We start from the raw sequence: 26,539 nt of genomic DNA, 5'->3' as shown, positions 1-26,539 counted from the left end.
ACCAATCCGACCAGGTGAAGGGGACTTTAGTGGAGGTCAGGGCTGTCAGGGGGCTAACAACCTGACTGTAGCCTCCGATAGAAGTTTGCAAAACTGAGGAACTGTTGCAGCTTCCTACGGCTTGTTGGTTGGGGCCAATCTCTCACCGCCGCGGCCTTGGCCGGATCAGGGGCGACGGAGTTGGAGGAGATTTTAAACCCCAGGAAGGACAAAGAAGTGCGGTGGAACTCACACTTCTCGCCCTTCACAAACAGCCAGTTCTCCAACAACCGCTGCAGGACCTGACGTACATGCTTGACATGGGTCTCAGGATCCGGGGAGAAGATGAGTATATTGTCTAGATATACGAAGACAAACCGATGCAGGAAGTCCCGCAAGACGTCATTAACCAAGGCTTGGAACGTCGCGGGTGCATTGGTGAGACCGAACGGCATGACCAGGTACTCAAAATGACCTAATGGGGTGTTAAACGCCGTCTTCCACTCGTCTCCCTTCCGGATCCGAACCAGGTGATACGCATTTCTAAGATCCAACTTTGAAAATATTTGGGCTCCATGCAGGGGCGTGAACACCGAATCCAGAAGGGGCAACGGGTATCGGTTGCGAACCGTGATCTCGTTCAGCCCTCTGTAATCAATGCATGGACGGAGTCCGCTGTCCTTCTTGCCCATAAAAAAGAAACCAGCACCCATCGGGGAGGTGGAGTTCCGGATCAACCCGGCAGCTAACGAGTCCCGGATGTAGGTCTCCATTGATTCGCATTCCGGACGTGAGAGGTTGTACAGCCTGCTGGACGGGTACTCAGCGCCCGGTATCAAATCAATGGCACAATCGTACGGACGGTGTGGGGGCAACGTGATCGCCAGATCTTTGCTGAAGACGTCAGCAAGATCATGGTACTCAGCTGGCACCGCCGCCAGATTGGGGGGGACTAAAACCTCCTCTTTAGCTGTCACACGGGGTGGAACCGAGGATTCTAAACACTCCCGGTGGCAGGTTTCGCTCCACTGTGTCACAACCCCAGATGGCCAGTCAATCTGGGGATTGTGTTTTAACACCCATGGAAAACCCAGAATCACTCGGGAGGTAGAAGGTGTTACATAAAACACAATCTCCTCCCTGTGATTTCCAGACACAACCATTGTCACTGGCTGTGTCTGATGTGTGATTAGTGGAAGTAGGGTGCCATCTAGTGCCCGCACCAACAATGGTGACGGTAAGGCCACTAGAGGGAGCCCAACTTCCTTTGCCCATCTGCTATCCAGCAGATTCCCCTCCGACCCCGTGTCCACCAGTGCTGGGGCATGAAGGGTTAAATCCCCACTTAGGATCGTAACTGGGATTTGTGCGGATTTGCGGGATTTCCCCTCGTGAGTGTTATGGCCCACCCTTAGCCCAGTCTCTAAGGGCGGGCATTGTAGTTTTGACCGTTTGGGGCAATTTCTCTGTATGTGCTCACTAGAGCCGCAGAAAAAACACTCCCCACGGGCCAGCCTCCTTTGTCTGTCTTCTAATTTTACTTTAGCCCTGCTCGTGTCCATAGCTTCGTCAGCAGGGGGAGCTGTTGCCTCACGGAGGGCTCTGGCAGTGGAGCGGGGGGACGACGACATCCGTTCGGACCCGGAAGGAAGAGGGACGGCTCGTGCCCGGCCACGCCCTTCGCCTCGCTCCCGGCGATGTTCTTCTAGTCGGTTGTCAAGCCGTATAACGAGATCAATAAGCCCATCTAAATCCCGCGGCTCATCCTTCGCCAGCAAATGCTCCTTCAGGACCGGAGACAGTCCGCTTACGAAGGCAGCGCGGAGCGCAACGTTATTCCATCCGGACCTCGCTGCCGCGATGCGGAAGTCGACTGCATATTCAGCTGCACTCCGATGCCCCTGTCTCATCGACAGCAGCACGTTCGAAGCAGTCTTGCCTCTGTTAGGATGATCAAACACTTGTTTGAACTCCCGCACAAACCCAGTGTATGTAGTAAGGAGCCGTGAGTTCTGCTCCCAAAGTGCCGTAGCCCAGGCGCGTGCCTCTCCTCGAAGCAGATTCACCACATAAGCCACCTTGCTAGCGTCAGACGCGTACATGACTGGATGCTGTGAAAAGATGAGCGAACACTGCATTAAAAAATCAGCGCACGTCTCGACACAGCCTCCATACGGCTCAGGAGGACTTATGTATGCTTCAGGGGACGGGGGGGGTTCGTTGAATGGCCACTGGAATATCTGTATCTGGCACTCGGGCAGCAGGAGGAGGTGCTGCAGCAGCGCCCTGTGCGTGCGCTTCCACCTGAGCGGTGAGAGCCTCCATTCTCCGATTGAGGATTACGTTCTGCTCTGTTACCAAGTCCAACCAAGCAGTGAAGGCGGTTAGAATTTGCTGCAGCTCACCTAGTACGCCTCCTGCTGGTCCCTGTGCCTCCTGCGTTTCCATTGGTGGTTTAGTCGATGGTTGACGCCCCTCAGGATCCATGACAGTTGGCCGAGAAATCCTGTTGTGTGAAAGTGTAATGACACGGACCCACAACAGGGGGCATAAATGAACGGTCAATGGAAATAAAGAGTAACACTTTTAATGTTGTGAAATGTGCACAACGAATACAGATACAATTCAATACTACAGTCAATTTGTACAGTTGGTGTCGTGTGGGCAGGCTCGAGGATAGGAGACGCCTGTCCAGATAAGAGTCGGGACCCACACGATTTCCACCGCCAACGGATCTGGAACACACCGGAGCCGCCAAGTCCCGAGTCACCAGGTGGCCACCGTCTCCAGCTGTCAGATCGGGTACTGCTGTCAGGGAGCAGAAACAGTCAAGGTGGGTGTGTGCACTCACCCAGCAAACAGTCAGCAGAGTTCTGATAATGAAGGGAGAAAAACACCACCTCCCACTTCTCACAATGTCACAGTCGTGCAGATCCTACTCTCACTTAACAGCTGAGGAGCGGAAACGCCAACTCCTCCTGACCAGCTGCAAGTGTACTGAAATGTCTGCAAACTCAGAATGCAAAGTACAGCTTCTCGAGCTTAGTAGCAAAATACGTTGCAACAACAAGCTTAGCTGAAACAGAACAAAGACGGCTGAGAGTTTACCTGAGAATGTCAGATGATTTCTCGGCAGGGGTGTGGTGTCTTCTCCAGGCTTTTATGGATGGCTAGATGAGATGATGAAGGACAGCTGTCAGGGTCCCTGGCGGCGAACTGCGCCCTCTGGTGCCTGAAGCCTGTCTACAGGCAGAGCGCCCTCTGGTGTTGGCCAGGAGTACCTCCTCTTCGGGCGGCCCACACAACAGTTTTTGTTTGATGAAATACTGCATCTCTCTCCAGCAGTCATAGGGTGAGAGGCAGGTTACACCCTGAACAGGACACCAGACTATCTATCCATTATCTATATTATAATAGCCAAGTGGCCTCTGTGTGTGTGTGTGTGTGCGTGTGTGTGTGTGTGTGTGTGTGTGTGTGTGTGTGTGTGTGTGTGTGTGTGTGTGTGTGTGTGTGTGTGTGTGTGCGTGAGCGTGTGTGTGTGTGTGTGTGTGTGGCTTCGATGATGCTTTGAGAGTTGACATTGATTTATTGTGTTTTTGTAGCTCAATTGGTTTCATCAGTTTAGATAAGTCTCATGTTGCTGATACATGAGTAAAATGTGTAGTGGTTTTTAATGTCTTCAGCCACTGTCTTGACTGTTTGTCATATTCAAAGCACCTGCTTACAGCATGCTGACATGCACTGTCAACTGTGGGACCTTATATGTAGACAGGTGTGTGCCTTTCCAAATCATGTCCAGTCAACTGAATTTACCCCAGGTGGATTCCAGTTAAGCTGTAGAAAAATCTCAAGGATGCTCAGTGGAAACAGGATGCACCTGAGCTCAACTTTGAGCTTCATGGCAAAGGCTGTGAATATGTGATTTCTTAGGTTTTTTTAATTACATTGTTTTTCATAATTTTTCAAAAATCTCAATAAACGTTTTTCACATTGTCATGATGTGGTATTCTGTGCAGAACTTTGAGGGAAAAAATGAATTTCATCCATTTTTGATTAAGGCTGCAAAATAAAATGTGGAAAAAAATGAAGTGCTTTCTGGATGCATTGTACGAGTATACATGAAAACACTCATAGAATTGTGGGACTTTGGTGATGTTAAACATTAAATGACAATACATTTAAAATGTAAAAGCACTGGGATTAAATATGTTATTCAAAAGGTGAAGCCTTAATTGGGAATTAAATGTTTTACAGCAGTCTTTCAAATGTAACAATGCATTAAACATGGGAAGTGCAAGTTTTTTTCAAATTTTCTCATCAGGACTTACTGCTCTCAAAAACACTGTTTTTTGTGGACCAAGTAAGTGACATCAAAACAAAATGGATTGGTTTTTTTTTTTTTTTTTTGGATGCGTTATAGGTCCTTATATACGAGGGCTGTCAATAAAGTAACGGTCCTTTTTATTTTTTTCAAAAACTATATGGATTTCATTCATATGTTTTTACGTCAGACATGCTTGAACCCTCGTGCGCATGCGTGAGTTTTTCCACGCCTGTCGGTGACGTCATTCGCCTGTGAGCACTCCTTGTGGGAGGAGTCGTCCAGCCCCTCGTCGGAATTCCTTTGTCTGAGAAGTTGCTGAGAGACTGGCGCGTTGTTTGATCAAAATTTTTTCTAAACCTGTGAGACACATCGAAGTGGACACGGTTCGAAAAATTAAGCTGGTTTTCAGTGAAAATTTTAACGGCTGATGAGAGATTTTGAGGTGATTCTGTCGCTTTAAGGACTTCCCGCGGTGCGAGACGTCGCTCAGCGCTCTCAGCCGCCGTCGTCAGCCTGTTCAAGCTGAAAACCTCCACATTTCAGGCTCTATTGATCCAGGACGTCGTGAGAGAACAGAGAAGTTTCAGAAGAAGTCGGTTTCAGCATTTTATCCGGATATTCCACTGTTAAAGGAGATTTTTTTAATGAAAGACGTGCGGACGGGTCCGCGCGTCACGCGACGCTCCGCCACAGGAAAAACACCTCTGTTGAAAGCCTTAAGGACAAGTTGGAACATGTCCTGCTGTTAAACAATTTCTCATATACTCACTCCACTGAAAGCCATCAAAAGCTGCCTGGATTTTACAAATGGTTATCAACACGGAGGTGTTTTTCCTGTGCCGCCGCACCGCGTCGGCTGCGTCCCGACGCGCGGACCCGTCCGCACGTCTTTCATTAAAAAAATCTCAAAACACATCATCTTTTGCAAGTGTTTAGCAGGTACATATAATCAATGATCATTTTTAATACACCTCTAGTTATCATGCTTTAAAGAAACACCTTTGTTGAGTATTTGTATTTGAGTTGTTTGTAAGAATGATTCTATAACTAGATTCGCCTTGAAGTGCTTTTTGCAACAGTAGCACTGATGGACAACAGGTGCAGGTTTATACTCGATGTAAAATGACCTGTAGCGTTTCTGACTGCATAAAGGAGGTGGTGAGCCTATCTCTCTCTGTGTGTGTGTGTGTGTGTGTGTGTGTGTGTGTGTGTGTGTGTGTGTGTGTGTGTGTGTGTGTGTGTGTGTGTGTGTGTGTGTGTGTGTGTGTGTGTGTGTGCATCTTAATCCTCTCCGTCAAAATGATTTTACAGCTCTCGCTCATCTCCCCCAGTCTTTCCAAACAGAGGAAGGGAAGATTAGTCACACCTCCTCCGCTTTTGCTCTCTGTCTCTCCCTTTATCCTGTCTTCCATAAATGTGTATCTGTGTTTGTTTTTGTGTTTGCGTGTGGGCTCAGCAAATTTTTTTTATTATTTTTTTTTTTTATGTAAAGCGCTATAGAAAAGGCAAGAGTCAAGTCAAGAGTTCTTGGCAACAGAATGCAATTGTATCCTCAATGGATGGTTTTTCTGCAGCAATGAGCCAGCCATACTGAGTTTTCTGAAGATCAGTGGGGAACTGCACAATGCTTTGTATGATGAACCTACTTGAAGGCTCAAAAACATGCAAGAGAAGCGATAGGCAAAATGTGCATAAACTCTTATGCAATTGCTCACAGAAATGCACAGAAATATGTCTTAAGTTTACACCCACATGTGGCAGAGAGCTCTGGTTATGCAGTATTGTGCACACGTGTTTGGCTTGATCTTGATAATTACCTCCTTATCACATGGTCGGCTGCAAAGCATAATAACCTAATGTTAATAATAACAATGTTAATACACTGTGTGTGTGTGTGTGTGTGTGTGTGTGTGTGTGTGTGTGTGTGTGTGTGTGTGTGTGTGTGTGTGTGTGTGTGTGTGTGTGTGTGTGTGTGTGTGTGTGTGTGTGTGTGCGTGTGTGTGTGTGTGTGATGCTAAACGGAAGTGGGTGTTGTGACCACCATTGTGGAAGTGTGTTTGATAGCATGCTGACCTCTTTATCTGTACCCCTCTGTCACCTCTGATCTTATAGTCCGGGGATCAACTCAGGAAACTGCAAGCATCAACTCACATCTGCAAGCATGTCTTGTTAACTACCATGACAACCATGGGTTTTTTTCATCGAAGGTGTCTTTAGAAAACATTGTAGGATGGTTTTATGACTGACATGGGCTTCTGTAATTAAAAATACCAATTTTAGACAATATCATCAAAATCACACAGTTTAATATGGCAATAGCACATGCAATACATTGTATTTTAAATTTCTATTGGTATTTGCAGCTTAGTACACATAACACATGTTATGTAAAGAAACATTAAGCAAATATTTTTCGTTTCACTTGTTAAAGATGTTAAATTCTGCATTTAAGACACTTAACTTTCTTTAAGAAAGATGTATAATATGGGATTCAAGGAGGATGAAAAATAAATCTGCCTTTTATTGGTGGCACTCACAATCTACAGCAACACACACACTGTAGCATTGAAGGGGACTTATTTATTTAAATAGCCCCTTTACAATGCACTTACGGTATTTTCCAGAGTATTTTTAATCATCTGGGAGGTTCTGCAACTGAAATACTGAAAAATCACACATTCGTTACTACTACTAATAATGACTATTTAAAAGGACTTTTTTGGAGTCAAAGCACTAAACAAAATAAACTGTAATAATAAAACATAAGTGCCCATAATAAACAAAAACATAATATTGCACAAAAATGATAAATTGAAGACTTGAAAATACAGAAAAAAAGGTGTGAATTATATTCCAGTGTGTTTATAGTCCGGATTATAACAATGTTTAAAACATCCATCTTCAACTGATTATCCAGGATTGTGTTGCAGGCATACTCAAGCAGTAATAAAAATAATCAAACAAATTAACTATATACTTCAGATTAGTTGTTGGTTAGCTAGACTCTACAAACAAAAAGGAATATTTAATTTGAAACCACTTGCATAACAAACTTTTTTTATGTTTCTCACATTGTGACAGACCTGCAAATGAGTGAAGCTTTTGTGAGTCATTAATAATTATTGACCTTTTCTTTTTCTCTCTTTCTTCCGTTTATGTCTCTGTCTTGCCCCTGATGTGCTGGGATGTTGCTCTGCAAGGTGAGAGACTGATTTATGCACTCACTGTATCACACTGTGTTTATGTAAAACAGACAGAATGATGAACTGATGGAAAGACAGAAACAGAGATTGCTATAAGGTGAAGAAAGAAAGCATGTCAACAGGCAAACTGATTAAAAGAACGATCAGTTAAGCCCCCATCACACATAGCAAATATGTGGAGGAACAATTTCAACAAGGCAAATATTGCCATAATCCGTCGAAGGAAAAGAGGCGTGGTCTGCAGTGTCGGAGCGCAGACAGACTGCCTTGTCCACACCTGTCAGATCGCATCCAGAGCGTATGTAGATGACACAGACTGCTGTCAGATGGCCATAAAAGGCTCTGCAGACTGCCCGGTTCCCAAATGTCTGGATGGCAGACTGGAGCGCTGTGTTCCTCACGCGCACGTGTGTGCATGTGTGCGCCAAGCATGTGTGTGCCACACGTGTGTGTGTGTGTGTGTGTGTGCGTGCGTGTGCGTGTGCGTGTGGATGCCACTGGACAGCTTCGCTCCAAAGTTTGCTGGCAGTTGGACCATGTAGTCCCTCAGAGGGATCGCCTTTCTAGGGAACTTTCTTTTTTCTTGTTTGCACACTTCAGGAGCACAACACAGCTCTGGACACCGCGATGGTTGGATTATCACATGGAAGTAATGTTTTTATTTTGGGTGAGAGGATTCTAACCACTGGCTACTGTCCTGGCCTCATGTCCACGTCAGTGCTGTGAAACACTCCTGGACCACTGTTGGAGGTGAGATTCATGTTTATTCATGCTGTAACTGCCAACATTTCCATGTCATATCTCCTCCAGAGTTAGAAGGTGATCATTTATTACAGCATGAGATCCGTCCAGCTCCGAGCCTGAAGTGTGCAATGACGCGTTACTGTGCACCACGGAGAGGGGCAGCTGCCCGTGTTATGATGGAGACAATATTTCACATTATTTACGTCGCCCATGGGAAGGAATGGACAATTATCTGTACTGTAAGGTCTATTGTGGATATAACAGCCTATTCAGATTTGCGGTTGCATGCGCACAGTAGCGCACAGAGTTTTCGGTTTGATAGCCGCTGTTCACATTCACTGTACATGATAATAATTCATAATTATTGTCATGATGAAGCGTGCCACATACATTTCAACAGTTATTATATTATACGTGGCACCGGTCATACCGGCAGGCTTTGCGGTGCCAGATCTATCTCGAGGTTCCCTTGTAAGGACTCAAATCGTTTCTGATCTCGTTTTGCAGCCACCAGAATATGTAAGTTGTGGTCAGATGGTCATCAGATAACACATGGACCGCTGTTGGATAGGTGTCCCATCTCGACCGTGCCCGGATAGTTTTAAACATGTGTATCATACTCGGGGCCGCCGGCCGATTTTGACCAACTTTGTCAACTTCTGCAGATGGCAGTCAGAATGTTTTGGAACTGAAATCCGACACTTTTCAGATGTGCGCCAAAGCCTGATACCACTCTGCGTGATTCCGGCTATGTGTGACGGGGGTATTAGACAGGCAAAAGAACAGTGATATTTAATCAAAGGACTGAAAAAGTGTCAGAAAATTGAGCAAATGGGCACATTAACATTTCTCAGAGTAACACAAAGAGATACAGACATGGACAAAATGACTGGAAGATGAAGGACAATCAGTCCCACAAGTCTGCTAACAGATATTTTATACAGTGATGGCTTTCCTCAGTTACCATGGCAGCACTGTCACATACCAGCTGGACCGGAGGTCTAACACACACACAGAGACATTCTTTTATTCCTTGAAAATTGCTGTTTTTCTCCTAATGTTTTCCGATTTTGAGTGACGACTATGGCAATTCCTATAAAAGCTGATGTAGACTTAAAAGCACCGTCAGTAAGATATGCGTCTTTAGTAACATTGTGTGACAGGTGTGAGTAACTACAGCAACACTGGCAAACTCTCGTGCTTTGGTAATTTTGCTACTGCTATGTCACCTAAACATTTCAAACTTTCAAGCTGACAGTGTAACAGAGATAAGACCCGAGTCTGCACAACATTACAGTGTCACTGAAAAGTTACACTGTGTGGATTGCCTCAGGTGAGGCGGTGCTACACTGCTCGAGACAGCAGAAAAAGATCAAGCTATTGCGGATTAAACTCTCATCAGTGTTATTTCATTTGTCATGCAGTGAAACAGGGGACAGTCACTGCAGTCTGTCCCTGCATGTTTGTGAAATACTGAGTGCAGTGTTGTGCATTAATCTCACTATTAGATTCTTCTAACACAGAGCTCCAAGGAGTTGTGTCCCAAATCTTATTGTCCATGCAAACACAAAACTTTCATTTTAGTTGTTGTAATTATAGACTATATACACCCAGGTCACCTCAGTCTATAAGTCGCATTTATTTTTGAAACATGGTGGTTCTGCTTCATGCAACAAGAAGGTCTCCCAGCAAAATCATTTATATTCATCTCTGTGGCAGTTACCACGACATGAAGACATAACTGCTCCATTGATAAAGAATAATTCCACCTAATTACAACTTATGTTCTATGTTTAGATGCTTTGAGGGTTGTCTTTTCACTCAAGACAAAAATGAATTAAATCGGTGCGTTATTTATTTATAATGCAAACACCACATTAGCAAGCAGAAGCTAATAGGCAAAATGAAATCAGAGTAAAGTATTTTGTGTCATCACTGAACAGAGAAAGGTCATTAGAAGTGCCCGAATGCACAGTCTTCTTCAGTGTGGAGCTAAGCCTTTTACCTCACTAAATTTAAATAAAGTTTTTAATCTTCTTTTTAACTTCTCATCTTATCTTAAACTCTTTAAAACAGATTAAGTTTTATCTTAAGCTGGCCATCCTCCTTTACAGCTATCCATAAACTAGTCGAGAGCTGAGTATTGGCTCATTCTCCAAGATCCTCACTCACATCAGTGTACAGGAGCACCATTCACTTGTCATATGTGTAGATGGTGCCATCTTGTGGCCATAGATGATAATAAAGGATTATTAACTGACAGCGAAGTCTGTACAGGAAGATATCGGACTGAGGTGTAAGTTGAAAAACACTGAGGTCTGATATTCCAGACAGACCAAGCAAGCGAGGTTAATAATTAATTTATTATATGGCTACTATATATATATATATATATATATATATATATATATATATATAAACACACAAACTTACGGTATCACCCAAATATGAAAGCTGCTCGGCTCGTAGTCACACCTGTTTGCTTCACCTCCATGAAGAACTTGCTAACAGATGCTCTGTTCGATAGCTGGTAAGCTTTCAATCTGTGTGTTTTTTCCAATGCTGTTTAGATATTAATGGAATACGTTCATGTACGACTTGGGGTTTTTTATCGTGTTTTTAGCTTTCTGGTTTGTAACACATGTGATATGTGTTCCAAACCGATTGTCATGGTAACCAGTCTGATATGGGAAAATATCAGACCAGAAATCAGCCAATCAGAGTAAGCATAGCATCACAGCCATATTATAATACAGTATATTTTAGCAAATTGCAGGACTAGCTGAACACGTTTTTTTTAAAGCACCACCTGTAGCCCAGATAATATGGTATGTATTGAAAACCCATGTAAATATTACATTTTTCATCACAAATTTGATTCTGTTCCATAAATGCTATGATCAGTGTCACAAGTGGAACAGGAGATATGGAGAAAGATAAAGTCTACATGTTTTTGGCCAGAAATCAAAGTACTCTGAGAAATACATACATATCCAGCAGGAACATGCCAACAAAAAGATGCCCAGCTGGAATCAAACCCAAGACCTTCCCGTCACTGTCTTACACCCACTGTTTGCTCCCAGAAAGGTCAGTGCATTGCAGGTCAAAGTCAACGACAAAAGTGCAGCACATCACACTGAAGACTAAATCATCTGAAACAAACCAGACACACAAAAGCAGACAAGGCTCATCTCAGTTCTTTCTTTCTTTCTTTCTTTCTTTCTTTCTTTCTTTCTTTCTTTCTTTCTTTCTTTCTCTTTCTTTCTTTCTTTCTTTCTCTCGTGACTGAGCTGCGTCAGTCACAGTCAGTCAGAGCTGCGTGTCGTCAGAGCGAGCTGCAAAAAGTTTGTACCTGAGTTTTCAGAGGTGGTGTTTGTGGTTGCCATCTGCCACGCCGGTGTTTGCCAACCCGGACAGTGGGAATACCACCTCAACCGGCAACTTAGCCCCGCGACTGGACAGCAACAACGTCCGAGGCCCAACGTGGTGAATTCACTGAGGCCGCGCGCTGCGTCATTAGAGCCGCGCGTCACGAGTGCCGCTTCCCCGAGGCCTCGTGCAGCCACCGCGGATCCATCAGCGCGGAAACACCGAGGCCGCGCGGCACCAGCGCAGTGCAGATCCATCCCGGTGACAAACAACGCAGGCTGTTAACATCGGCGATCGACAAGCTGCTCATAAGCCGACCATGGGGCCTAAGAAGGTTCTGACAGCGGAGGAAGGTGACGATATTAAAAAATCTCTGGACTTTCTATCAGAGGAGATTTCTGTTGTGAAGCAGCAACAGAAATCAATCATGGATCTGGTGGAGGAGGTGAAGGCATTACGGCTCCAGAATGCCGAGAAAGACCGGCATCTGGTGCAGCTGGAAAATAGAGTGGCTGAATTGGAGCAGTACACCAGAATTAACGACGTCATCATCACAGGTCTTCACATCAAACCACGGTCCTACGCACGGGCGGTAACAGATGAGAGCGGAGGGGAGCCCAGTGAACAGGAGGTCAGCTCTGTGGAAAAACAGGTTGCTGATTTCCTCCTATCTAAAGGTATAGAAATGGATTTAAATAACATTGAAGCGTGCCACCCTCTGCCCCGGAGAAATGACGGTGATAAACGAACCGTCATCATGAGATTCATCAACAGAAAACACAAAACAGCACTGTTAAAACAAGGAAGAAAACTGAAAGGGACAAACGTATTCATCAATGAACATCTCACCAAACGGAATGCCGACATCGCCAGGAAAGCACGCTTCTTGAAGAAACAGGGAAAAATCCAGCACACATGGACTTCAAACTGTAAAATATTCATCAAACTGAACGGATCACCAGAACAAGCAAAAGTCATGGCAATAAGGAACATCGAGGAGCTGGACAAATATGAACAATAGTGTTTCTTAAAGCGAGGATCTGGACAAATATGACCAATAAGGTATGAGGACACAAACACATCACAACACCATGACACAGACCAGAGGAACCTATTCATCTACTACCTATTCATCTACATCTGGAGACAAGAAGGATATAACTCAAAGGATTGCTGATCATGGAAAAGTAGAACTGAGAACATTTAAATACACAGACCACAATGTACTGGACTTGGAGCACGATATAGACCCGGACAATAATTTCTTCTCAAATATCAATGACAGTTGTTGCTATTATACAGATGAACAGTTTAATCGGATCATTAGAACGGATAACAAATTATCAATAATCCATTTCAACAGCAGAAGTCTATATGCAAACTTTAACAACATTAAAGAATATTTAAGTCAGTTTAAAAAAATATTTAACATAATTGCTATATCAGAAACATGGATCAATGAAGATAAAGGAATGGATTTTGAACTGGATGGATATGAATTTAATTGTGTAAACAGAAAAAATAAGAGTGGAGGAGGAGTGGCTGTGTATGTGGATAAGAACATGGATTATAAAATAGTAGACAATATGACAACTGTGATTGATAACTTATTAGAATGTATAACTATTGAAATATGTGAAGAAAAAAGCAAAAATGTATTAGTCAGCTGTATATATAGAGCACCAGGATCTAGTATTGAAACATTCACTGACTGTATGGGAAAAATGTTCTCAAAAACTAATCAAAAAACTGTGTTCATTTGTGGTGACTTAAATATTGATCTGCTCAATCCAAATAAGCATAAAATAACAGATGAATTTATCAGTATAATGTACAGTATGAGTTTATATCCAAAAATCACCAGGCCAAGCAGAATTACATCCCATAGTGCTACCTTAATTGATAATATATTCAGCAATGATATTGAGAATAACACTGTTAGTGGATTATTAATCAATGACATTAGTGATCATCTACCAGTTTTCATCGTTTATAATAGAAACCATCGGCGGAATCAGCCAGAGGAGAAAATAAAATACAGGCGAGTGCGGACAGAGGAAAACATGAACACACTAAAGAAGGATTTACAGGAGCAAAACTGGGAAAAGGTATACAGTGAAAGTGATGTTGATAGTGCATATGAAACTTTTTTACAAATATTTACATCATTATATGATAAAAATTGTCCAATTAAACAAGACTACAGAAAACAAAAAATCCAAGCTCGACCATGGATGACGAAAGGGTTACGAAATGCATGTAATAAGAAAAATACACTGTATAGAGAATTCATAAAACTAAAGACTAAAGAGGCAGAAAATAGATATAAGAAATACAAAAATAGATTAACTAATATTATACGGGTATGTAGGAAGGAATATTATAGTAACATATTATATAATAACAAAAACAATATTAAAGGAATATGGGATATATTAAATAGCATTATCAAAAATGGTAATAAAAAACAGAGTTACCCTCAGTATTTCATTGATAATAATGTCAAGAAGGAAAATAAGGATGAGGTAGTCAACGGTTTTAATAATTTTTTTGTAAATATTGGACCAAGCTTGGCAGAAAAAATTCCCGATTCCCAATCTGAGGATTGGGATAATAATCTTATAGAAAGAAATCCCTGTTCAATGTTCCTCACAGCAGTGGATGGAAATGAAATTATAGACATTGTGAATAATTGTAAATATAAAACATCTACCAATTTAAATGAAATTGATATGGTGGTGGTAAAACAGGTCATTGAATGGATTGTAGAACCATTAACATACATCTGTAACTTATCATTTCAAACCGGTAAATTTCCCAATCAAATGAAAATAGCTAAGGTTGTGCCGCTGTATAAGACTGGGGATAGACACCACTTCACAAATTATAGACCTGTTTCTTTGCTTCCACAATTTTCCAAATTATTAGAAAAGTTATTCAATAATAGATTAGACAAATTCATAAATAAACATAAATTACTTACTGATAGTCAATATGGATTCAGAGCACATAGTTCAACATCACTTGCATTAATAGAATCAGTTGAGGAGATTACAAACGCCATAGACCACAAATTACATTCAGTTGGAATATTTATAGACCTTAAAAAGGCTTTTGATACAATTAATCATGACATATTAATCAATAAACTTGAACAGTATGGGATTAGGGGGTTGGTGTTGCACTGGGTGAGAAGCTACTTAAGTAACAGAAAACAGTTTGTGAAGTTGGGGGAATATACATCATCATGCTTGGACAATGCGTGTGGCGTCCCACAGGGGTCAGTATTGGGTCCAAAACTGTTTCTAATTTATATAAATGATATTGTCAATGTTTCCAAAATATTAAAATTAGTATTATTTGCAGATGACACAAGCATTTTTTGTTCAGGGGGGGATTTGCAGGAGTTACTGAGGAGGATCAGTATAGAAATGGGAAAATTGAAAATATGGTTTGACAGAAACAAATTATCATTAAACTTAAGTAAAACAAAATACATGTTATTTGGCTATTGTAATACAGACATACAGGTTCAGTTACAAGTCGAGGGGGTAGTTATTGAAAGGGTACATGAAAATAAGTTTCTGGGGGTGATAATAGATGATAAGATAAACTGGAAGACTCATATAAAACATATACAAAGTAAACTGTCAAGAAGCATTTCAGTTCTAAACAAAGCGAAACATATTCTGGACCACAACTCACTCCGCATTCTTTACTGCTCACTGGTTTTACCATATTTACAGTACTGTGCAGAGGTATGGGGTAATACTTATAAAGGTACAACACAATCACTATCAGTAATGCAGAAAAGAGCTATAAGAATTATTCATAATACTGGCTATAGAGATCATACAAATCCACTATTTTTACAATCCAAATTCTTAAAATTCACAGACTTGGTTCATTTTCAAACAGTACAAATTGTGTATAAAGCAATAAACAATTTACTTCCAGCAAATATTAAAAATATGTTTTTTAACAGATCAGGGGATTACAGTCTGAGGGGGAAATTTAATTTAAAGCATCAGTGGGCACGAACAACATTAAAAGGTTTCTGTATTTCTGTCTGTGGGGTGAGGATGTGGAACAGATTGGGAGTGGGGCTCAAGCAATGTCCAAGCATGAACCAGTTCAAACAGCGGTACAAAAATATGTTTTTTTCTGGGTATAGGGAGGAGGAAGGGTAATGAGGGTTAGGGTGTCTTTGTTTTTTCCTTCGGCTTGTAAATATATAGTATTTTGTATGTAAGTAGGTATGTGAAGGTGTATATTTATGTTTGTGTATATATATGTGTATATATGTATATGTGTATGTATGTTGATGTGTGTATGTATATATATATGTGTATGTATATGTATATATATATATATATTGATATCGATTTAGGTGTGTAGGAATCTATGTGTATATGTGGCAAAGGGTATTACTGGTTGTGGGGAAGAAGGGGTAGGGATAAATAAGCTGATGCTTCACCCTACCCCTTTTCGGACATGTTGGGTACACAGTAGGAACTTTTTTGTTGTTGTCTTTACTGATCTATCTTGTAATTGTTGTTGTATCAAATGTTCGAAATAAACAGTTTTCATTCATTCTTTCTTTCTTTCTTTCTTTCTTTCTTTCTTTCTTTCTTTCTTTCTTTCTTTCTTTCTGCAGCCAGTTCCACCTCATTGATCAGCCTGAGCCTTCACATATTCTAATTCTGTTTCCATCACTTTGCTTGCTTTCCCATCTTTGTAACTTATATTGTTGATCTCTCTCTCTCTCTCTCTCTCTCTCTCGCATACTCACACACGTTTTACTCATTCACTCACCCAGTTTTCTTATTTTCTTCTTTTTCTGTCCATCTCCTTGCCCTGTAACCTTATTTTGTTTTTTCTTTTTTCCTGTCATCTGTGCTTTCCACCTGCTTCTCTTGAATTACTCCTGCTCATCTCTCCCTCTCTCTTCACACCACCCTTTGCTTCTGTCACTACAACCACTGATTGCTTATTGCTGGATTGATTACAGTCGGGGTTAACATTCAGAGAGTGTTATGGCTCGAGTGGTACACCATCACCATCCTGACCTGCTTGGAGCTCTGTAAACTTGTGCATACGGTGTGTGTGTTTCCACGTATGCGTTTTGCCCTCCGCATTGCAGTGTGCCTTCACTGCACATCTGAAATTACTGATAAAATCTGTCTTCTTGTTCTGTCATCTCTGTTCCGTGTATGCAGAGAGTTTGAAGAAGTGTATTAACACACTGCTCTGATAACAGCGATCAGATGGTTGACCTTGAGTGTGTTTTTACAGCAGCAAGTTAATGGCCTGACTGTAATCTTTAAGTCGTCCGACTCAGACGAAACACTCAAAAGCACACAGTCATTACATGTACACAGAGTTATGTTATGACTGTTATTACACTAAGCACACGCAGCAGATAATCTGTTTTGTAGTGTTACCCCTGCAACAGAAATGTGGAACAAGCCATTTCAGTTCATTGTTCTTCCTCTTAACCAGTTTCACAATTATTAAAGACATTCCAGTGCCTCGAATTCTGTACAGGGAAGCAATATTTTGTGAAGGTGGTTTGGCCTAGGAACCACTAGATGTCTTTTAACTGCCCAAGTACCAGCTTATTTGTAATCTGTTAGTGACTGATCATTTCACAACACTGCAGTTTTCTGAAGGACAGACTCAGGTATAATTTTTCCATGTTTAGATTTTGGATATTTTCTTTTCTGGTTTGTCATCCAGTTAGCCTTAGTGGATATGTCTGAAGTGCACATAAGGATGATGGAAAAAGAAAGTAAAGATTTTCTGTCTTCCATAAGCCTTCTTACGTGTGGTGAGTGTTTCTTTGTGCCATGAAGAACAATCTGTCCAGTTGTCATCTTGCCATCTCCACTCCTAACACACTGTGCCTTGGCCTGTGCATGGAATGGAGTGTTGCCATAGTAACCCCTGTCATCAAAATTCACCTGATATGAACACAAGTCACAGGCTGTGTTCCAATTCATGGGTTGCATCCTTCAAAGGATGCATTCCTCGACTGCATGTGTCATAGTGCTGCAACTAGGCTGTCCCATTTCAAATTCTCCTTGGAATGCAGTTGACGAATGCAGATAGATAGATAGATTGATAGATTGATAGATTGATTTTTTTTTCCTGTACCTGTTAACTGCTTACTCCAATTAAGGGTCAGGGGAGTATATATATATATATATATATATATATATATATATATATATATATATATATATGTATGTATGTATATACACACCATGGTCAGTGACAATTCCATGTCTAACTGGTGTGCATTATTTTCGTGTATATGCACATATAGTTCGGCGAGTTAAGTCATTGTAATATCACTCCGCTCTGGTCGTCACCATAGCAACGCACAAATCAGTTGGCGCAGATCAGCTGTGTTTTGACAGGTGAATGACAGAAACACAATAAAACATGGATTTCCAAGTGAATTTTAATATTTTTGGCCAAAATTAAAATGTTTGAGGAATGGGAAGAGGAGGAGAGCAAACGAGAAGAACAGCAAAAGCAATGGCATAAAAATTTAACATCGGATGAACTGGACAAGATTGAAGATGGGAAAGAAGAAGAGAACGGTTGCCAAGGATGAAAATATCTTGAGACTGTCATAAAATAGTCCCAAATATGTACGCATTTTTATAAAGTTCTGTTAACTTAAGTAAATATTGGTGTGTTAGCTCACTGTGTGGGACCATGGTATAAGCGGCTTAAACAACTCAAAGCTGTGCATTCTACGGTTTGAATGCACTTCGCGGAGTAACACCACTCCGCTTCGCAGTCGACACCACACTTGGTATGGTGACTGGGGGCACCACGGAGGAAGTCACTGGGGCCCTTAGGTTGATAGCGTACGTGCACAAACACACACACATACACACGACCAGCCTTATATATTAGATCATGACCTGCTCCGCTATTTACAGCCACAGTAATTAAGCAATCAACACCAAACTTGCTTATTTTCACAGTTCATGTGGTACTCTGGTCAGGTAGCAAGCATTACACTTTACTTACTATGTATTAGTAGTTGGCTGGGGTGCACTTTAATTACAATCTGAATGGGCCACCAAGCAACGTCTTTTTCAGGGATGTCCCTGCTTATATCAGCAAGACAATGCCAGGTCACATTGTGCATGTGTTACAACAGCGTGGCTTCATAGTAAAAGAGTGTGGGGACTAGACTAGCCTGCCTGCAGTCCAGACCTGTCGCCCATTGAAAATGTGTGGTGCATTATGAAGCGCTAAATACGACAACGGAGACCTCGGACTGTTGAATAACTGAAGTCATACACCAAGCAAGAATGGGAAAGAATTCCACCTACAAAGCTTCAACAATTAGTGTCTTCAGTTCCCAAATGCTTATTGAGTATTGTTAGAAGGAAAGATGATGTAACACAGTGGTAAACATACCACTGTCCCAGCTTTTTTGAGACGTGTTGCAGGTAACCATTTCAAAATGAGCAAATATTTGCACAAAAACAATGTTTATGTTTGAACATTAAATATATTGTCTTTGTGGTGTATTCAACTGAATATACAGTAGTGTTCAGAATAATATGTGACTAAAAAGATTAATCTAGGTTTTGAGTATATTTCTTATTGTTACATGGGAAACAAGGTACCAGTAGATTCAATAGATTCTCACAAATCCAACAAGACCAAGCATTCATGATATGCACACTCTTAAGGCTATGAAATTGGGCTATTAGTAAAAAAAAGTAGAAAAGGGGGTGTTCACAATAATAGTAGCATCTGCTGTTGATGCTACAAACTCAAAACTATTATGTTCAACTGCTTTTTTAGCAATCCTGTGAATCACTAAACTAGTATTAAGTTGTATAACCACAGTTTTGTATGATTTCTACACATCTGCAAGGCATTAATTTTGTTGGTTTGGAACCAAGATTTTGCTCGTTTACTAGTGTGCTTGGGGTCATTGTGTTGTTGAAACACCCATTTCAAGGGCATGTCCTCTTCAGCATAAGGCAACATGACCTCTTCAAGTATTTTGACATATCCAAACTGATCCATGATACCTGGTTGCGATATATAGGCCGAACACCATAGTAGGAGAAACATGCCCATATCATGATGCTTGCACCACCATGCTTCACTGTCTTCACTGTGAACTGTGGCTTGAATTCAGAGTTTGGGGGTCGTCTCACAAACTGTCTGCAGCCCTTGGACCCAGAAAGAACAATTTTACTCTCATCGGTCCACAAAATATTCAATCTGTGTGTTTGATGTGAACATTGATGTGTTCTTTGGCAAATTGTAACCTCTTCTGCACATGTCTTTTATTTAACAGAGGGACTTTGTGGGGAATTCTTGCAAATAAATTAGCTTTACACAGGCGTCTTCTAAAATTTGACAAAATTGACAAACTTACTGACTGAATGCCACACTACTATTATTGTGAACACCCCCTTTTCTACTTTTTTTACTAATAGCCCAATTTCATAGCCTTAAGAGTGTGCATATCATGAATGCTTGGTCTTGTTGGATTTGTGAGAATCTACTGAATCCACTGGTACCTTGTTTCTCATGTAACAAAAAGAAATATACTCAAAGCCTGGATTAATCTTTTTCATCACATAGCACTACTATTATTTGGAACACTACTGTAGGTTGAAGAGGATTTGCAAATCATTGTATTCTGTTTTTATTTACATTTTTCACAATGTCCCAACTTCATTGGAATTGGGATTGTACATATATAGTTTTTAGTTGACAGAACACATTTAAATGGCAGATTTTATTTCAGGAAGAACCCAAATGGCAGTTTATGGAAGATTTGCATTTGCAATGTCTGTCATTTTGGTGATCAAGCCTTGTGTGACATGATGTTCCTATTGAGCATTTAAATTGCTCAGACAAAATAATGCTTCCTTCTCTTGCTCTCTGTCAGATCATGACTGTTCAGAAACTGAAATAAAACATTATTTCAGCTTTGAAATGGTCAAACTATCCTATCTGATCACGCTTGGATTTGCCAACATTTTTAAGGCTTCTTCACACATGACATGAATTTGGGTGAATATAGCAAGAACCGGCCAAAAAAAGAGGGGAAAAAACAATTTGCCGAACGGCAAAAAATTGCACCTACTGGTCAGCTGTGCACGCGAGACTGTCACATGCATCAACTCGCGTGGGCACACAGCTGCGCGCATCTGTGCATGTAGAACTACAGCTGAAATGATCATAGTGTCCCATTTTGTGTAATAGGAGGGCATGTGATCCATGACGTCCATCATGGACATGACAGGCCATCCAGACGTGCACACTGCGCTGGACAGCGATCGCAGCGCACTTCAGGTGCCGTTGGAGCATTGTCCACCTTAGCTGCACCTCCACAGTGGTGGATTATGATGTGAGGGGAGACACATGACACACTAGCAGTGTTGCTGGGGGGGGAGCACATCCAGCTCAAAGTGGTTGCCTGCTCTCTACTTTCATGCTGGCAGCGCGAATGGCCCCGCCTTTTCTAAGTGCCTCGCAAGTGGTGTTGGATGTTTGTGAGTGGCACCTGGACTCTGACTGACTCCGGCCGAGAGTGGGTTGAATGGCCACTCGTACAGCATTCGCCGACTTTCAGCTACTGGTGTGAAGGTCATTCAGCAACGGATTGACATGGCCGATGATTTCGTGCAGCTGCTCGGTGACGGCACGATATGTCTGACCTGCATACGACAGGCCGTGCAAATGCCCCAAACACCGTCAGATGGCAGCGCGACCTCATCTTGCCCACCATTGGAATGGGTGTCCGGCGCGAGCGGCATGCGAATATAGAGTGCATTGTCGTGCCCGAATAGATGTGGCGACTGCTGTACGAGGCGTTCAATACAGCCCGATTATCCACGAGTGCAATTCAAATCCTCTTTCATGCGCCATTCTGCCTCAGTCTTGTTATGTGCGAAGGGGTCCTAAAGCCCCAGTCACACATAACAAGAATGTGCAGGAACCATGCCCGACACGGCAAATATTGCCATAATCTGACAGTCAGGAGGAAACGAAGCATGGTCAGCAGTGTCAGAACACATCCGGATTATCTCGTCCACACCTGCACAATGGCATACAAAGCGCACGTAGACAACAGTTTAGATGACACAGACTGCTGTCAGACAGCCATAAAAGGCGCTGAAGACTGCCCGATGTCCAAATGACTGGATGGCAAATACGGGACTGGAGTTAGAGGGAGTGCTGTGTTCCTCATCACACGTGTGGGAATGCAATTATCACTCAGCCATGTGTCTGTATGTGTGTGTGTGTGTATGCATAACACTGCATGAGCCACTACGCACGTGCACAGGGCACACCTGCACGTCCGTGCACGCCCGTGCCACTGGACGGCTTTGCTAGCAGTGTGCCATGCAGTCCCATGCATCAGATGGAGCCTTTCCAGGGAGACTTTATTTTTTGTGTGTTTTGGCTCACTTCAGGAGCACAGCGCAACCCTGGAAACCGCGATGGTTGGATATCACATGGGATTTAATTTTTCTGTGGTTGATTACAGCACACAGTAGCCGGGTGAGAAGATTTTAACCATAGGTTGTGGTCTCAGCTCTATGTCCACACTGCGCTCCTGGACCGCTGTTGGAGGTGAGAATCGTGTTTATTAATGCTGTCACGGCCTGGCACGACATTTCCATGTTATAGCTCCTGCAGAGTTAGAACGTGGTCATATATTACAGAGTGAGATCTGTTCAGCTCTGAGCCTGACGTGTGCCATGACGCATTACTGCACACCACGGAGAGGCAGAGCTGCCTGTGTTATGATGGAGACAATAGTTCACATTATTTACGTCGCCCATGGGAAGGGATGGCAAATTTTTGTACTGTAAGGTCTATTGTGGATATAACAGCCTGTTCAGATTTGCGGCGGCATGCACACAGTAGCGCACGGTGCTTTCGGTTTGATAGCCACTGTTCACATTCACTGTACATGTTAATAATTCAGAATTATTATCATGATGAAGTGTGCCACATACATTTCAACAATTCCTTTGTGCTTGGCAGGCTTTGCCATGCCAGATCAATCTCGAGGTTCACTCATATATGCTCAAATCATTTTGGATCCTGTTTTGACGTCATCGGAATATGTAAATTGCGGTCAGATGGTCCTAAGGTTGCACATGGACCGCCGTCGAAAAGGTGTCCCATCTCGATGGAGCCCGGACGGTTTTGAACATGTGCATCACACTTGGGGCCGCCGGTTGATTTTGACCAACTATGTGGACTTTCGCAGATGGCTGTAAGAACGTTTTTAACTGAAACCCGACACTTTTCGGATGTGCGCCAATTTGTCATTCTGACACCATTCTGCGTGATTCTGGCTATGTGTGACGGGGGTATAAGGTTTTAGTTCTGGATAACATTGGAAGATGAACAAATGTCTGTGATTATTGATGTTTTCATTCGTATTTCCAGCAACGCTCTAAAAAACACACACACACCTGATATGCTGTGTTTGCTGTCTGTCCCTCTCTGTCTTTGTGTTATAAGGAAACCAAGCGCATTATCTTTCCAGATTAATCCATCATGGCATTTCCCAGCATGGGTTCTAAATATCAGCCACATCTGTTGGTCATAGGAACATTTTTCATTTATTGTGGTGAATAACTGAGGTCCCCTGAGCAGAGAACAACTGATATGCAGTTCAAACAAGCTTTATTTGCAACGGATAGACCTGGAACAGCCTAAACACACTAAGACAACTGTTTGTCCAGGAATATGGTCCATGTAGAAACAGGGAGAGTAGTAGGTCGAGGAGAAAGGTGTAAGTTTGGTTCACGGGGCAGTAGCCCAACAAGTAACAGTGTCTGTGAGGGTGGCACCAAATGGTGAGTCCAGAGAAACAGGCAGAGGGCCAAAACATATCAAGTGAACAGATCAGGAAACAGCAGGCTAAACTCATTAAACACAAGTAGCATGCAGTATGGATCAACAAATACAGGAAACAAGTGTGAGAAAACAAGCATGGAAGAAAGACACTTGCGCAAGGGGCTGTGAATGGTTATGTAGTGCATGGCTCAATGAACCTAAGAAGTGAGCATGCATATGAAACTGGAAGCCCAGTTGACCGTGAACAGGAAGTAAAGCCATAAGAAGTACACACAGAGCAGGTGTATCAGAATAAGAGCACAAGAAGAATTTACTATGAAACACATGGAGATTTTAAAAAAATACCAGGCAAGAGATAATACTACAATTGCAGTAACCACAAGAGTAGAAAATAAGCAGGTAGCATGATCAAGCATGATCAAGCATGACCTATAAAATTTCTGGGATATTTGTAACCATAATCGTGAAACCCACAATACTCCTCAATGGAATTTGAAAAAATGTTTCACTATGACACAAATTTAAACTCATAAGACAGCAAATAGCAGTTTCTTCAGCACAGCAATTTTTGTTTTTTGTTTTTGTTGTGACCTTTGCCATACTTTGGTGATTCCTTTTCATTTGTGTGGAGCTCTGAACATTGTTATACATCACTGGGAGGTGTTGCACAAGTGCAACACTTGTGCTGAAAGTGGCTGACGGTGTGTGCTGCACTGTCTGTGGTTATGCTTCAGTTGTTTTTACACACATTGCATGTTACAAGCCTGCCACATCACACCATCACTCTGCACACTAGACCGGCACATTATTTCATCAAACTACATGCTAGATCACATTTGTGGTTATAGACCATGGCTTTCTGGGTTGTATATCTGTGAAAGTATAAAGGTGGCTTTACTTTGCTCCATTTCACAGGAATTTGTTTATTTGTTTATTTATTCACTCATTCATTCCTTTCAACAAACCTATTAATATTGGATTTTAGCTCACATTCTCTGTGTGATAGTCTAGTTGAATTTGCTTCTCATTAAAGCTGCTCCATACATAATGTCTGTGAAAATAAATGTGGATGGATCCTGGAGTGATGAAGAAAAGGCTGCTTTTTAGCATCAGTATTTGGATTTACAAACTTTTTTTTGCTCCAGTTTTCTCTTTTTACTTTTTCTTCATTTGAACATGTATGATCAGCTAGGTTTGTGAAGTGTCTCACACATACACACACACAGTGTGTGTGTGTGTGTGTGTGTGTGTGTGTGTGTGTGTGTGTGTGTGTGTGTGTCTGACCAAAATCATTTAGCAGTAATTTATGTCCTGCCACAGCGGGGTTCCTGTCCAGCTCGCTCTGTCTGTGTGTCTGTGTGGCAGGAATCCTTTAGTCAGAATTATGGCCTCAGGCTGCATGCTGACACTCTGTTTTGTGTGTGTGTGTGTGTGTGTGTGTGTGTGTGTTGTGCGTACTCAGTATCTGGTTCCCTGCTGACAGCACAGCCTTACCCTCATTAGAATTAGGTCTCGCTGTCCCTTTCCTCACAAAACTTTATCACTTTATCACGGCAGCATCCTTGTCTCCTCTCTGTATTGTCGTTACTGCTCCCTTCTCCTCAGTGTGACCATTTGATGAAAGTTGATGCTAAAGCATGCAAAACAACACAACTCACAGATAAGACACAGGCAGGGGACAGACCACAACATTCTATTCCTAAACCTAACCCTAACTTTAGCCAAACAAATGGACATTTTTAAACATTCATCTTCTACCGCTTAGTCCATTTAAGGGTCGTGGGGGGCTGGAGCCTATCCCAGCAGCCATAGAGCGTGAGGCGGGGTACACCCAGGACAGGATGCCAGTCTGTCACAGGGCCACAAACAAACACAGACACACCCACACACACACCTACGGACAATTTAAAAGATACCAATTCACCTAACCCGCATGTGAATGAATGAATGAATTTATTCGGCACACACACACAAATCCGAAAGAACAGAAACATATAAATAACATGAATATTATATAAACAAAGCCTGTGAGTCCGAAAGGGTGTGGGCAGAAGCAAAGCTTATCAACGCCCACCCCTGCTAGTACAAGTCCAACAATTATAACAGTCATAATAACATAAACACAAATTCACAACACACTACATATCAACACAAAGACATACACTTCAATATTCAATTACACTTCAATTGATGTATAATTATATTATGTATATATATATATAAAGCGCCAAATCACAACAAATTTGGCCCAAGTCACTTAATCAAATAAGGACTAACCTTACCGACCCTCAGAGCAAGCACTAGGCAGCTGTGGTGAGGAAAAACTCCCTCTTAGGAAGAAACCTCAAGCAGACCAGGCTCTAGGGGGTGATCCTCTGCTTGGGCCGTGCCATATATACCTATATACGTACATATATACATTAACATACACATATATATACATTTATACACACACATATACACACTCACATATATACCTATATACATACCCACTAACACATAAATAAATATATATATACATATACCTACATACATATATACCTATACACATACATATACATACATACACTCAACAAAAATATAAACGCAACACTTTTGGTTTTGCTCCCATTTTGTATGAGATGAACTCAAAGATCTAAAATTTTTTCCACATACACAATATCACCATTTGCCTCAAATATTGTTCACAAACCAGTCTAAATCTGTGATAGTGAGCACTTCTCCTTTGCTGAGATAATCCATCCCACCTCAAAGGTGTGCCATACCAAGATGCTGATTAGACACCATGATTAGTGCACAGGTGTGCCTTAGACTGTCCACAATAAAAGGCCACTCTGAAAGGTGCAGTTTTGTTTTATTGGGGGGGATACCAGTCAGTATCTGGTGTGACCACCATTTGCCTCATGCAGCGCAACACATCTCCTTCGCATAGAGTTGATCAGGTTGTCAATTGTGGCCTGTGGAATGTTGGTCCACTCCTCTTCAATGGCTGTGCGAAGTTGCTGGATATTGGCAGGAACTGGTACACGCTGTCGTATACGCCGGT

The 26,539-nt window shown here is 42.0% G+C and overlaps 1 protein-coding gene across 2 annotated transcripts in view; it reads left to right on the top strand.

The window, feature by feature from the left end:
• The window catches only part of LOC117508423 (cGMP-dependent 3',5'-cyclic phosphodiesterase), a 762,024-nt gene that overhangs the window by 501,722 nt on the left and 233,763 nt on the right, over positions 1–26,539 (top strand). The gene's annotated exons all lie outside the window — the stretch shown is intronic.

This window comes from Thalassophryne amazonica, chromosome 4, assembly GCF_902500255.1.
Source record: "Thalassophryne amazonica chromosome 4, fThaAma1.1, whole genome shotgun sequence".
Lineage (NCBI taxonomy): Eukaryota > Metazoa > Chordata > Actinopteri > Batrachoidiformes > Batrachoididae > Thalassophryne > Thalassophryne amazonica.
Note: the sequence above shows the minus strand (reverse complement) of the source record. Positions and strands in the feature narration are given on the sequence as shown.